A 13,541-nucleotide genomic window follows, 5' to 3' on the forward strand; every position below is an offset into this window, starting at 1 on the left:
TATATTTGTATGTGTATGCATGTATTGTCTGCCTGTAGGTAAGTGCACCCGTGTCATGCAATGCCCTTGGAGGACAGAAGAGGCTGTTGGATCCCCTGGAACTGAAGTTACAGACAGTTGTTAGCTGCCAAGTGGGTGCTGGGATTCGAACCAGGGTCTTCTGCAAGAACATTCAGTGTTCTTAATCTCTGAGCCATCTCTCCAGCTCCACATTCTAATTTCTTAAACGGAATGTAGCTCATTATGAGTCTTTCTACTTTTCCTCAAAGTACCATGTTAACTGAACTCTACAAATTGTGCTCTACTGGGCTGGCTTTGCTGCAAATTTAAGTATTTCTTTTAGTCCCATGTTGATTTATTCTTGGATGTATGGATTATTTAGTAGGGTAGTTTTAATTTCTAGGTTATTATCAATGCTAACTTTTAGTATAATTGCATTTTAACAATTTTATCAGGAAGAAATTAAAGTACTATTAAATTCACCAGTGGTAAGTGTAGATTCAATTATTTTTAGTAAATTTATATAGAATTATCTATCTATCAGTACTGCAATCTACTTTTAAGATATTCTCCCCATCTCAGTAAATACTCCTCATGCCTGTTTTCAGTCAAGTTATCATGATATCTTGGGCAAAAACGATGGTCTGTATAAAACTGTAATTGGTAGCTGCTTTGTGTCCCAGATCTGCACTTTCTAATACTGTGACAATAATATACATAATTTAAACAAGCTAGAGTAACTTAAAAATTAAGTTCATCAGTCTCAGTCAGCACTTAAAAAATGTACAAGAGCTACACATATTGTACAGCTTGGGTCTAACCTTTCCTAAGAAGGAAATGGAGTCTCTTTTCATCATTAAGAAAGCATCGTTGGCCATCCTTGGCCCACCTAGCTCACTCAGTCCACTTGGCCTACTCTGCTATTTACTTCATCTGCTGAGTGTTTTAAATGCTTTAACTAAAAGCATTTAACATGTATTCTGCTTGAGAGCCCGAGTCACTTGCTTGTGTATCTTGACTATACTCATAGCAAACATCCCTATGTCCAGTGGGATTTCTTATGAATTCAAAACTTGACATTATTGTATAGAAATCTTATGAGCCTAAATTAGTTTCTTCAAAAATAAATAAATAAATAAATAAATAAATGCAGCGATATTTTTCCTAAAGGGCACTAATAACAAAGTACCACCTTTTCCATCCTTAGAGTGTTGGCTCAAAGTTCCAGATTCAGCCCCAAACAGCCTCACCATTTCTCACTCTGAGTTCTTCCTCCAGGCCATGAGAAACACCTTGGAGAAGATGAGGGTTTCTTTAGGCATCTTCGTAACCCATCTTAGCCAAACCACTTATCTACAAGTGTGTGGTATCTGGACCAAGTTGTTCCACACAGGACCTTCAGACAACCCAGTCCTCCATGCTGCTAAAATTTGAATAGGAGATGTCTATACATAGTCCATACTGGTATTGATTGGATTTACTTTAGGTTTCCTCTTCCAACATTTTTTCTTTTCAAAATAATAAGGAAAAGACATTACAGAACACTTTGCAAAGTTTTAAGCAAAATACAATCACCTCTTTTGTGAAAGATCAACACCCCACATCATATTTAGACTATGTGAAGTTTTTGTTAACTAAGGGAGTGAGCAGAGAATAGTGGGAATACTCAGGCTTCAGGATCATTCAGCACTGAACACCCACTTCAACACTACCATTCAATAATTATGGTTTACACAAGCACTTTATGCTTTAGGCAAGTACTTTAATCTGGGCTTCAGTTTATTCATTTGTGCAAAGAAAAATTGTAAGCTGAGCCCTGGAGCTGCAAGGATAAGCGATAAAGCACTTGGGATGCAGAATGATGCAGTCAGAGCTGATGCCTCTGGTGGGGAACATGATGAGGAGTAACAGAACTCCGAGGCAGGCCTTCCTCTGTCTTCGAAGACAGTGCATTCTGTAATGAGCCACTGAGTCTGGGGATGCTTTATAGTTTTGCAAAATTCTGAGTGCCAGCAGTCCAATGCTGTTAGAACAAGCATCTCTAGACTCTCGGGTATAAAAGGAACCACTGCCTGCCTGAGTCAGGGATGGAACCCGGATGTGTGATCTATTTAAGATCTCCTTGCATGTGCTGGTGGTGCAGAGTTCTGGGGAAGAAGAAAAACCATGGGCTGTGCAGCAGGCCTGGGAGAAGACTTTATACTACACTTCATTCCAGCATAGAACTTTCTGAAGTCCAGAAATTCTACATTTGAACCCGATCTACAAAGTCATTAGAAAAGAATACTTGTCAGAACAAGTGGCTGGAGTATATTTTATTTAATAAAATAAATATTCATTCAATATTTAAACTTATAGCCTGTGGGCCTCCATTTGTTCTCTTACTCTGGTCCCATAAATACCAGGGGCAAACTTGACTTTGGAGAAAGTTTCTGTGCTTGTCTGTGCAAAGAGGGACGTGGTCTGCCCCAGGGTCTGTGTTACTCCTGAGTGGTTTCAGTAAAATATTTAAAATATTTTACTCTTTTAGTAAATTTATATAGAATTATCTATCTATCAGAGTGACAGAGGACAGAGGACAGAGGACAGAGGACAGAGGCAGCCATTCCCTTCACGTCATCCCCTGATAAAACTCACGCACTCTAAATACACACATATGTCCAAGCTTCAAAATGTTTATTCATTACAGCCTTATTGCATGACTGTCATGATTTGAATCTGAACTGTCCCACACAGGCCCATGTGTTTAACACTTTGTCCCCAGTTGGTGGTGCTGTTTCCAGAGCCCATAGAACCTTCAGAACTTTAAAGGTTATTCCCACCTCTGGCTCTGGTCTAGGTGTCTGCTTCCTGGTCATGATGTGACTGGCCACCGTCATGCTTCTACCAACAAAAACTGAGCCCAACTAATGCCAGGCCTTCCCTACCATGATGGACAGAACTCTCCTGAAGCCATCAACCAAAGCCAGCCTTTCCCCTTTTAAGCTGCTTCTGCCAAGTGTTTCGTCACAGTGACAAGAAGAGTAGCATAAAGGCCTTCCTGTTCCATGTCTTAGGTCCAACATACCAGGGTGGGATCGGGTGTACCATAAGGTGTAAGGATCTGATGGTGCAAATTCTCTGTATTCCAACCGTTCCACCTTGGCCAGATACATGGCTTGTCAGTGCATTCCAGTACACATGGCTGAGGAGGTACCCATGTAAATCTTGCTCCATCTCCTCCGTAAAGTGTTCAGTCACCACTGGAAGCCCAGTGGCTTCTCCCTGAGCATTACCGACTACCCATATCTCTTATCTGAAAGCATTTGTGCCATCCGCGTACATACTTCTTCCATCTCGCTACAAACAGAATTGTTTAACCTTAAAAGTGTTCAGATCCATCTCCAGAGACTCTGATTACAAAGGAAATCGGAGGTGAAACCAGAGGACTGTTTCAGAGTTGTTAGTTCTATTACTGGAGTGTACTTGTGATGTATGTATGTGTTATTAAACATACCAGGTCATCTAACACAGCCATGATTAAGAATTTGTCATATGTTTAAGGCTTTTTATTCTCGATATGATTTTTAACATTTTAATTAATTAATTTTTGTTTGTGTGTGCACTCACATACTCAAGTACCACAGGGGCATGGCAGAGTTAAGAAGACAACTTGCAAAAGTTGGTTCTCTCTGTCCATGATGTGGGTTCCAGGGATCAAACTCAGACGGTCAGCCTTGGCAGCAAGTGCCTTTACCTGCTGAGCCAGCTCATTTGGCTCTCCTGAAGGTGGAAACTGTGCTCTGCACATGTAAGTAACCTGCTCAGCTCTGGCAGCACGAACCACGCACATTACAGACTCTACAGAAGTACACTGAATCTGTACTGGCTCTTCCATGGCCAGACCAGAAGAAATGTAGCATCACCATGCCTGCATGCTATTCACAGTGTCATCTGCTGTCCCTGTCTCCTCTTCCGTTCTGCACGCACTGCGGACACTGCATAACTTGCAGCATATTGGCAGTCCCACGCCCGACCTCTCCAACAGCTCTTTGTTTTGTTTGCTCATTGAGCTGAGTTGAAATCCCAGTCCTAATGTGAATCATTCAAAGGGGGATTTTTCTTAAAACCAATGATTTGTCCTTGGACCACTGGCAGTCCTGGCCGGTGCTTGAGCCACATTAATTTCAGCAAGAGTTGTTAGGGACCAAGGCGAGCCAGCTGGGGTTGCCAGCTTTTAACTTCTGCTCAGGGGGCTTAAAGAGGTAGTCCCAAGGTTCTCGCAGTCATGTCCTTCCTTAAAATCAATTTCAAAAGAGCAAAAACATGAAAACCCAATTGTAACAAAAATACTGTCTGGGGGATCTCACTTTGAGCATGGGTAACAATGCTTTTCCCTGTGCATGTGGGAGACAATGTCCCCACTTGAGTTTGATGTAGGGGGATGATTTAGACATTTCTTAGGTGAGAACCTTTTGTTAACCAGAAAATTGGTCCTTTTGCCTCCCTGTTTTAACATATAAGTAGGCTTTACCTTCTCTTTTTTTTTTTTCTTAAATGGTACTTATACATACACCTGATTGGTGTTTTATTCATGTGGACAAACTACTTCCATTATGTGAATGTACAATAGCTGGAAGTCAATGGGAATCAAACAGCTACAGCTCTAAGCAATGCTTTGTAAATTGCAGGACTGATAATAACAACTTAGGAGGCTGCCAGTGTTGAGATAGAGTTGGCCAAACTTTGGACCTCAGCATGGAATGTACATATTCATCCCCAAATTCTCAAAGAGGACTTCTTTCCCTCTGTTTCCACAAATAGGATGAACCTTTGATTTGATCAAGATAAGAGCACAGAGCTTTCATGTCCCTGCCCTGTGACGTCAGGAAAGGAAAGCACAATTGGCCGTCGGTGTACTCAGACCTGCTGGGAGCAAAGCACTACCAGGCATAGCGATGTTCAGACAAGACCTGTACGTCCAAAACACCCCTCAGGAAGAGCCAGTCATTTCAGTCACCATCCTTCTCAGGAGAGAAGACACTGGACAGGTCACAAGGGTAGACAATTCATACTCACAACTTGGGCACTGCCTCGTAACCTCACAAAACTCTTCCCAACCATTTGAGAAGTGTGGAATGTACCAGAAATATGAGGAAAGGTTACATTGGGAAATGGAAAAAGCTAGTGTGTAAGAAATAAGATGACTAAGGCTTTTAAAGATCATAGGAGAGCCTGGTGTGGGGGCACACACCTTTAGTCCCAGCACTTTGGGGGCAGAGGTAGACAGATCTCTGTGAGTTCAAGGCCAGCCTGGTCTACATAGCAAGTTCTAGGCCAGCTAGACCTGTAGGGAGACCCTGTCTCAAAAAGACCCCCAAAACGATAGTGGGAGTAAAGTAGGGGAAGGGGAGTTTCATCAAGACTTATCTGCACATATCCCATCAATAGTGGTAGATTCAAATAAGTTAGTTCACATAAATTCTAGTCCTCGTTAAAAAATTATAATAGCTATCATATACAAACTATCTGGGACATGTTCCCACCTCCCTATACCAGCCAGCCTTGATTCTGCCTCATACCTCTTGTCCCTGCCTGACCCAAAACCCTAAACAAGGCTCCTCCTTAGACAAAGGCTCCTCCCTCAATCTTACACGGGTCCAGTGTTGCGCCTCTGAATACAAACACATTTACATTGGTTGGGTTAGTTACTTTCACAAATCTCTACTGATTTGGGTCTTCTTCAATTTTTTTCTGTATGTCTATGTCTTTTATGTGCAACAAGTACCCTTGGACCAAGCATCAGGCTGTTAGATCTTCAAGAGTAGAGATGTTTTCTGCTTCTGTAATCCCTCTTCCATTATACTAAACATTGTCAGTTGGCTAAAGAAGAGAAAGGGTTAGAAAATAAGCTACTAAGGGGCCGGAGGGATAGCTCAATGGTCAAGAGCACTGGTTGCTCTTGCAGAGGATTGGGGTTTGATTCCCAGTACCCACATGGTAGCTAACAACTATGTTTAACTCCAGTTCCAGGGGATCCAATGCCCTCTTCTGACCTCCATGGGCATTGCATGACATGGGTATACTTACACACATGCAAGCAATACACTCATATAAAATAAAAATAACAAATGAAAGACCTTTTTAAAAAGAAAATAAGATACTAAGGGGATTAATTATAGACTTGGGAAGACAGGTGATTTAGAGACTGTACTTTTGTGCATGAAACCTGAATATATGCAAATAGTAGCAACATACAGTTTACTTTTTCAGGAGCAAAGGAAAGGAAATGAAGACCCCAGGACCAAAAGGCAAAAAATAGAATTAAGTTTCTACTCCTATGATTTTTATTAAAGATTTATTTAATTTTTATTTATGTATATGTGATCTGGACACACGCATGCAGGGGCTCACAGAGGCCAGGAGATGGACATCAGAGCCCATGCAGTTAGAGTTTCCTTTTAATATTTTATTATTTTTATTTTATGCATACAAGTGTATTGCCTGCACGTATGTGAATGCACCTGTGTCATGCGGAGGTCAGAAGAGGGCTTCAGATTCCCCTGAAACTGGAGTTAAGGACGGTTTGTAGCTGCATTGTGGGTGCTGGGAATCAAACCTGGGTCCTCTGCAAGAGCAGTCAGTGCTCTTAACCGCTGAACCATCTCTCCAGCCCCGCCATGGAGTTAGAGTTACAGGCAGTCATGAGTCACCAGATGTGGGTGCTGGGAACTGAACTCCAGTCTTCTGCAAGCGTTCTTAACTGCCGAGTCATCTCTCCAGCCCTACTACTAAGATTTTAGTGAAAATTATAGATTTTCATGTTTATTGCTATGATCACTAAAATTTTCAATGGAGATTTGCAGAAGGTTAGTATCAGAGCTGTGAGGGCTGAAGCTGCAGGTTTCCAGCACCCTCTGGCAAGATATTTATGCCTACCAGGCCATTTCATCCTCACCCTATGGCTGCTTCAAACTGGATCAAAATGTCTACAGCCCTCTCAGAAACCAGCATTAGTAGCACTGATACATGCACACACCAGCCAATGTGGGAGGCACCCACTTCTCCAGTCTTTTTCCTCTCTCTACCTGCATCCCTGTCCTGGCTGGTGCATCCATCTTCACCAGTCCCGTCACCCTTCTTAGACTGACAGCTAGATACAGTCTCCTTCAACACCTAAGTAGCGGGTAGAATGATACCAAATAAGTAGCTAGATAATATAAGATGGATAGAGAGATGAGAGATAAATCAAAGTTAGATGGTTGAATGTAGATAGATAATAGATATAGATGTTAGAAGATAGAATAAACAGATTAGATGATTGAAGATAGATGGTTGATAGATAGAGAGATGATAGAGAAATATAGATAGATAGATAGATAGATAGATGATAGATAGATAGAGATGATAGATAGATGATAGATATAAATGATTGACATTGATAGATAGATAGACAGATGGTAAATAGATAGGTGATAGATGGATGATAGATAGATGGATGATAGATAGATACAGATGATAGATAAATGATTGAAGTGTGAGAAGCTGACTCAGGGCAGAAACTGGTCCTTTCTGTTCAGACTCATGCTAGTTCTCACAAACTTCTGTTCTCAAGAATTCTCCAGGCCCAGTGCTCGGCAGTTCACTTTCTCTTTGTGTCTTGCAGCCCCTAGTGAGCCACCTGGCAACCTCAGGTGGGAGCAGCAGGGCTCCCAGGTTTCCCTGGGCTGGGAGCCAGTCAGACCCTTAGCCAATGAATCTGAAGTCATGGGTTACAAGGTTAGTGTCTCTTGGTTCCTGGAAGGCATGCATATCTCCAAAACCATAAATGGGGAATCAAAGATCGGCTGATGAATCTTATTTCCTCCACAGCATTTTTTTCTTCATATATATTTTTCAAATATAGATAGATAGATAGATGATAGATGGATGGATGGATAGATGATAGATAGATGATAGATAGATGATAGATGATAGATATATAGATGGATGGATGGATAGATAGATATGTAGATAGATGATAGGTAGATAGATAGATAGACGATAGATGGATGTATGGATGGATAGATAGATGATAGATGGATGGATGGATAGATAGATGATAGATAGATAGATGATAGATAGATAGATGATAGATGATAGACAGATAGAATGAACATATGGTTTAGCTTTACCTCAGTAAAAGGACCTCTGGAGACCACACATCTCTAGCAGCTGTCACCATTTAGGAGTCTGTGCACTTCCTCTTATTTGTGCTGGTGTTGCAGTTTTTCTGCACGTGACCCCCATTCCTGATCTTGCCCAGCAAGGCACTTGACCTGATGCTATGTATCCAAGGTTACCCACACTGGTATCTTCAATTTTTTGAATTTTTCAAGTAGTAAGATTTTCATTCAAAGAACAAATGGTATATTTGCAGGAAATTGAGGGTTTTGGAGAAAATATCTTCCTCATTAAGAAACTGCAGTTTTCCAAAAATGGAAACTAATTTTTGCTGAATTTTGTTTTGTGTTGTGTTAGTTTTGTTTTGTTTTTTAATTAAGAAGTCACTTGATCCAGGCGTGGTGGTGCACACCTTTAATCCCAGCACTTGGCAGGCAGAGGCAGGCAGATCTCTGTGTGATCCAGGCCAGCCTGGTCTACATAGTGAGTTCCAGGCCAGCTGGGGCTACAGGGATCCCCTGTCTCAAAAACCAAAAGCCAGAATAAAACAAAACAAAAGTCACCTCGAAAGGAGCAGGTTATCTAGTTGGGAACGCATGTAAAGGAAAAAGAAGCAAATAAAAGAGAGCCACCATGAACTTTCCAAAGCCCAGAAGCTTTTAGTGGGCACTCAGGTCTAAGCAGTACCATTTTATGTAAGGCTATCTTTTCTGGTCCCTGTTCTGACACCATATTTAACAGAACCTTCTCTTCTTAAGTCTAAAATATCTTCTGCTGTTATGCTTTCCTTGCGTACCCCATAATAGTTTTCTGCCTCCTAAAAGAATCATGACTGGTAGACCACCATTTTCCTCTTTATTCTTCCCTTTGTTCACCCCTCCCTAATTGCAGCCAAGTTCATCTCCCCTTCTTTTCAACCACCGTGCACATCCCCATATCCTGAACTTCATCATGATCAAGACCGTTGTGATCGGCAACCCTGGCCTGCTCTCAGTTTCCCTACTCTCTCATTAATGACTCTTAGAGATGAACCTGGCTCACACTTGGACTTTTCTGAAGAATATTCTGAAAGATGCTCCTCCTGGCTAGAGCTCATCCTCCTGGGCTTCTCTATGGCTACCACGGTGCAGCAACCTGCTTCTCTTCAAACTAATGCCTTTTCAAGAGGCCCCCACCATCTAATGAGAATCCTCTTCCTTTCTGGACTCTCTGTCCACAACTTTATCTTGATTGCTCTGGGGGGTCACTCCCCCAAAACTCTCCCGACAATCCTCTAACTCATAGGTCCACCCCATAGTCATCTCAAACCTGCACTTCTCAGATCCTTTCCTAAAGCCACACATGCATTTCCAATTCTTTGTTGGCAACCTCCACCTCAAATCCAATCCATGGAGGTGCCTGGTAAATAATTAGTACTTAATAAGTATTAGCTTAATTGAATATAGTAGATACACTAACTTGAATGTAGTAAATACTAATTAAGCACTAATTATGGGCTAGGCACCACAGTGGGTGTAAGATAAAAAGAGGTGTCCTTGTGAGCTGCAGAGGGAATGATTGTGTGAGCCTCTGACTAACCAGAGAATGAGGCCCCATGGACCAGGATTTATCTTTAGAGTCCTGGAAAAGGCGAATCCTGAAGGAAAAATAAGGGAAAGTGAACTGAAGTTGTACCCTTATAGTCTCATTAGTTCTGGATAGAGCCTCATATCAGAGGTCACCCCTGACACGTACTCAGAATGTTCCAGAGGATTCTTTAAGAGAAAGATATCACAGAGTATCCAACAATGGTCTACAGGCCAAATCCAACCTTCTGACTATTTCTGTTTATAAAGTCTACTTGGAACGCAACAGTGCTCATTCGTTTCCATGTTATCTATGGCTGTTTCAGAACAGAGTGACTATGACCAAGACCACATGACTCAGAGGCTATAAAATATTTACCATTTTCCTTTAAGAAAAATCTTTTCTAACCTCTCTGTACAATAAACCAACTCCAACTTGGCTTATTCTAAATGAAACCAGGAGTGTTTCTAAAAGAAAATATTTCTAAGCCCCTGGAACTTAGGTTTTTTTAATTTATTATTTTTATTTTATGTGTATGAATGTATTGCCCCCATGTATGTGAGTGCACCCAGGTCATGCAGTGCCTGTGGAGGTCAGAAGGCACCAAATCCCCTGGAACTGGAGTTATGGACAGTTGTTAACCACCACGTGGGTGCTGGGATTCAAACCCAGGTCTTCTGCAAGAACAGCCAGTACTCTTAACCACTGAGTCATTTCTCCACCCTGAGCTTAGGATTTTTAAAAAAAATATTTCATTTATTATTTTTATTTTATGTATATGAATATATTGCCTACATGTATATAAATGCACCTGTGTTGTGCAATGCCCACATGGATCAGAAGAGGGTGTTGGATTTCCTGGAACTAGTGTTATGGACAGTTGTTAGCTTCTATGTGGGTGCTGGGAATCGAACCCAAGTCCTCTGCAAGAGCAACCCGTGCTCTTAACTGCTGAGCCATCTCTCCAGCTCCTGAGCTTAAGATTTTTTAATAGATAACACAGGAAGTCTTTAGGTTAAAGCAAGCTTGGGAAAGTGTCAGTTTTTTAAAGCTTCATTTTTACAATCTTATAGCTTCAGATTTATATCTCAGTATGACTATTCTTAATTCTATCACTTTGAGTGCCTTTCTGAGTTCAGCTTTCCTCATATAGAGAAGGGAAACCAAATGTGCTTTCTGCATAGAGTTGTTTGGGGATTAAATGAGAAAATTTTTCATCAATTGCACAGTACCAAGGACCTCATCACCATCATGAGCATCATCACCATCACCATTATAGTATTCCCTTCTCCTCCTCTTCCTCACTTGACTTTACTTCCCACATGATCAATTTGCTTATGTGTTGATGTGATTGTAGCTGAACATGGTGAATTAGCTTACCTTCACCTCAAAATCCTGGATTCTACCTTCTTCTTTAGTTTAAAAATATTCAGCAAATAAGTCTTTAAATGATTTACAGCATCTTTTATTTAAGGAGTTCAAAGTACTGCACAAAGAAGTGAGTCTGATGGAGGAGATGGGGAAGGTAAATTGACCTACCCCAAACCACATTTCACAGCAAGTCCAGGAACACAATGTGCAAGGCCTGACTCCTAGCCAGTACCTAGGAGCCAACAAGCACCAGCACACCTTTCCAGATCCGTCTCATCATCACTTATGTATGACCCTCCTGCAGATAGGATACAGCAAACCTATCAGCCAGAAACCTTTTATGGGCCCATGAAAGGCTCGGAAGCCATCTCCACCTCTCCCAGCCCCAATGCTGATGGGGTGAAGGCAGCCATCCCCACCTGCCCAAAGAACCCCAGGATTACTTTGCTCACATCAGTCCCCTCCTCAGAACACTTCAGCTCCTTCTCAGTCTGCTCTTAGGAGCTTTAAATTCCACCCCTGTCTTCTACCTCACCTCAGCTCCACCCTTGACTCATTTATACCACACCTTGTGGTATCTATCCAAGCCAACAAAATCTCTGACACTGAGCTGAACAAAGCCCAGCCTTTCTTACTGGATTTTAATGTCCATTACAAGAAGAAAAATGCCCTACCAACATGATTGATGATCTCAACCATAACCTCTTTTGGCCAGACCACACTTAGGAAATCACATCCCATTCCAGGAAGGACATTCTAAGAGGGGTTTGGAAAAACAGGTGGTCATTCAGAAGGAGAGGTCCTGATTTGATAAGGGGATAAAGAGTTCTGCAAGTTTGTAATATGATAGCATAGTTCACAGACCTGAAGGGCTGTCATACTGGGAAAGGGTTAGACTAACTTTGAGTGGCTCAAAACTTGAAATCAATGTAATGGATTGATATTTCAGGGAAAAGGATCACTGCTCCATGCAAGGAGAAAACCTCACCATTGTTTGAACTATCTGAAACTGAACTGTACTGTCTGTGAGATATGTGATATGGGTGTGACCAAACTGACAAAGGAGTTTTAGGGTGGCAATATGTGTTGCAACAAGATGAAATGAGGGAACTTGCAGAGTATACCCAAGTCAAAAGCACAACTTCTTGACCCATTCTCTCTGAGTCTGAATTCTACCCCATCTATCCGTAGTATATTACAGCTTGAATATGAAATGTCCTTCATGGGCTCCCGTGTTTGAACACATGGTCCCATGCTCATGGGAGGTTGTGGGACCTTCTAGACAAGAGGCCCGCCTGGAAAAAGTGGATCTCTGATGGGCAGAGCTTGAAGATTATAGATTGGTCCCATTTCCATCAAGCTCTCTGCCTCCTGGTCTACTGAGATGTGAGCAACTGCCACATGCTCCCTCCTGCCGCACGATGGAGCCACCCACTGCCATGCTCTTTTCACTGTGATGGACTATATTTCACAAAGCTGGAAGCCAAAGCAAACCCTTCCTCCTTAAGTTGCCTCTTGCCAAGTGTTTGGTCACAACAATAAGAAAAATTCACTAAAATTACTCATGCTTTAAACCACTCTGTGCCTCGGTTTCTTTATGATAATCGCACCAACTGTCATCTTTACTGAGAGCAAATAAATGAACAAATGAACATGCATAATGGATTTAGAACAGAAATTGATATGTACAAGCACCACAGATTGTCATATTTTATTTTCACCCTTTGGTGACTATAGGAACAACTCATTACATGTCCTTTATGTGCACTGAAGTTCCTACTCACAGAACACAGAGCAGTAGCGGGCCCTTGGCTTTCCATGAACGCATCTCCTTCTACCCATTGAGGCATGAAAAGGGAAGGTTGGGGCACCAGAGACGCAGTGCTCCAGGGTCAGCGCAGTACTGAGGACATGCAGAGGGGGAGGGGGAGTTCCTGGCTCCTTCCTTCTCATTCTTCTCATGCCTCCCAGTCATGGGTGACATTTCAGGGTAGCAGCTTCTGCAAAGGCACAGATGTCACAAGCGAGCCAAACAGAAGAAAAGAACACAAGGACAAGGTACTGGATGTGGCTCAACACTGTACCTTGCGCAGGGATAGCACTCAAAACCACTAACACAGCCAGAATTCAAGCAAACATGGGCTGGGAAAGAGCTTAACTATATATAACTGAGCACCAAAGAAATCAGACCAAGCATAAGAAGGAATTACAGTGCATCATTAAATAATATTCATGAGATTAGTAATATGATATTCAAGTGTGATCCAGTACTTATCACTGAATTATTTGAATTCTTATACAGATCCGCTCTTGGACTTCTCTTTAAATTCCCAGATTCCCCAATTGTTTAGGCTACCAAGACCAAATCTCCTCACTAAGCTTTCCTTTTCTTATTTTTTGTTGTAAATATTTAAGATCTGCACCACGATGCTTGACGATACATCCACACAGTGAGTGGTGAA

Source organism: Nannospalax galili, unplaced genomic scaffold, assembly GCF_000622305.1.
Source record: "Nannospalax galili isolate Female #2095 unplaced genomic scaffold, S.galili_v1.0 scaffold162, whole genome shotgun sequence".
NCBI classification, from domain to species: Eukaryota; Metazoa; Chordata; class Mammalia; order Rodentia; family Spalacidae; genus Nannospalax; species Nannospalax galili.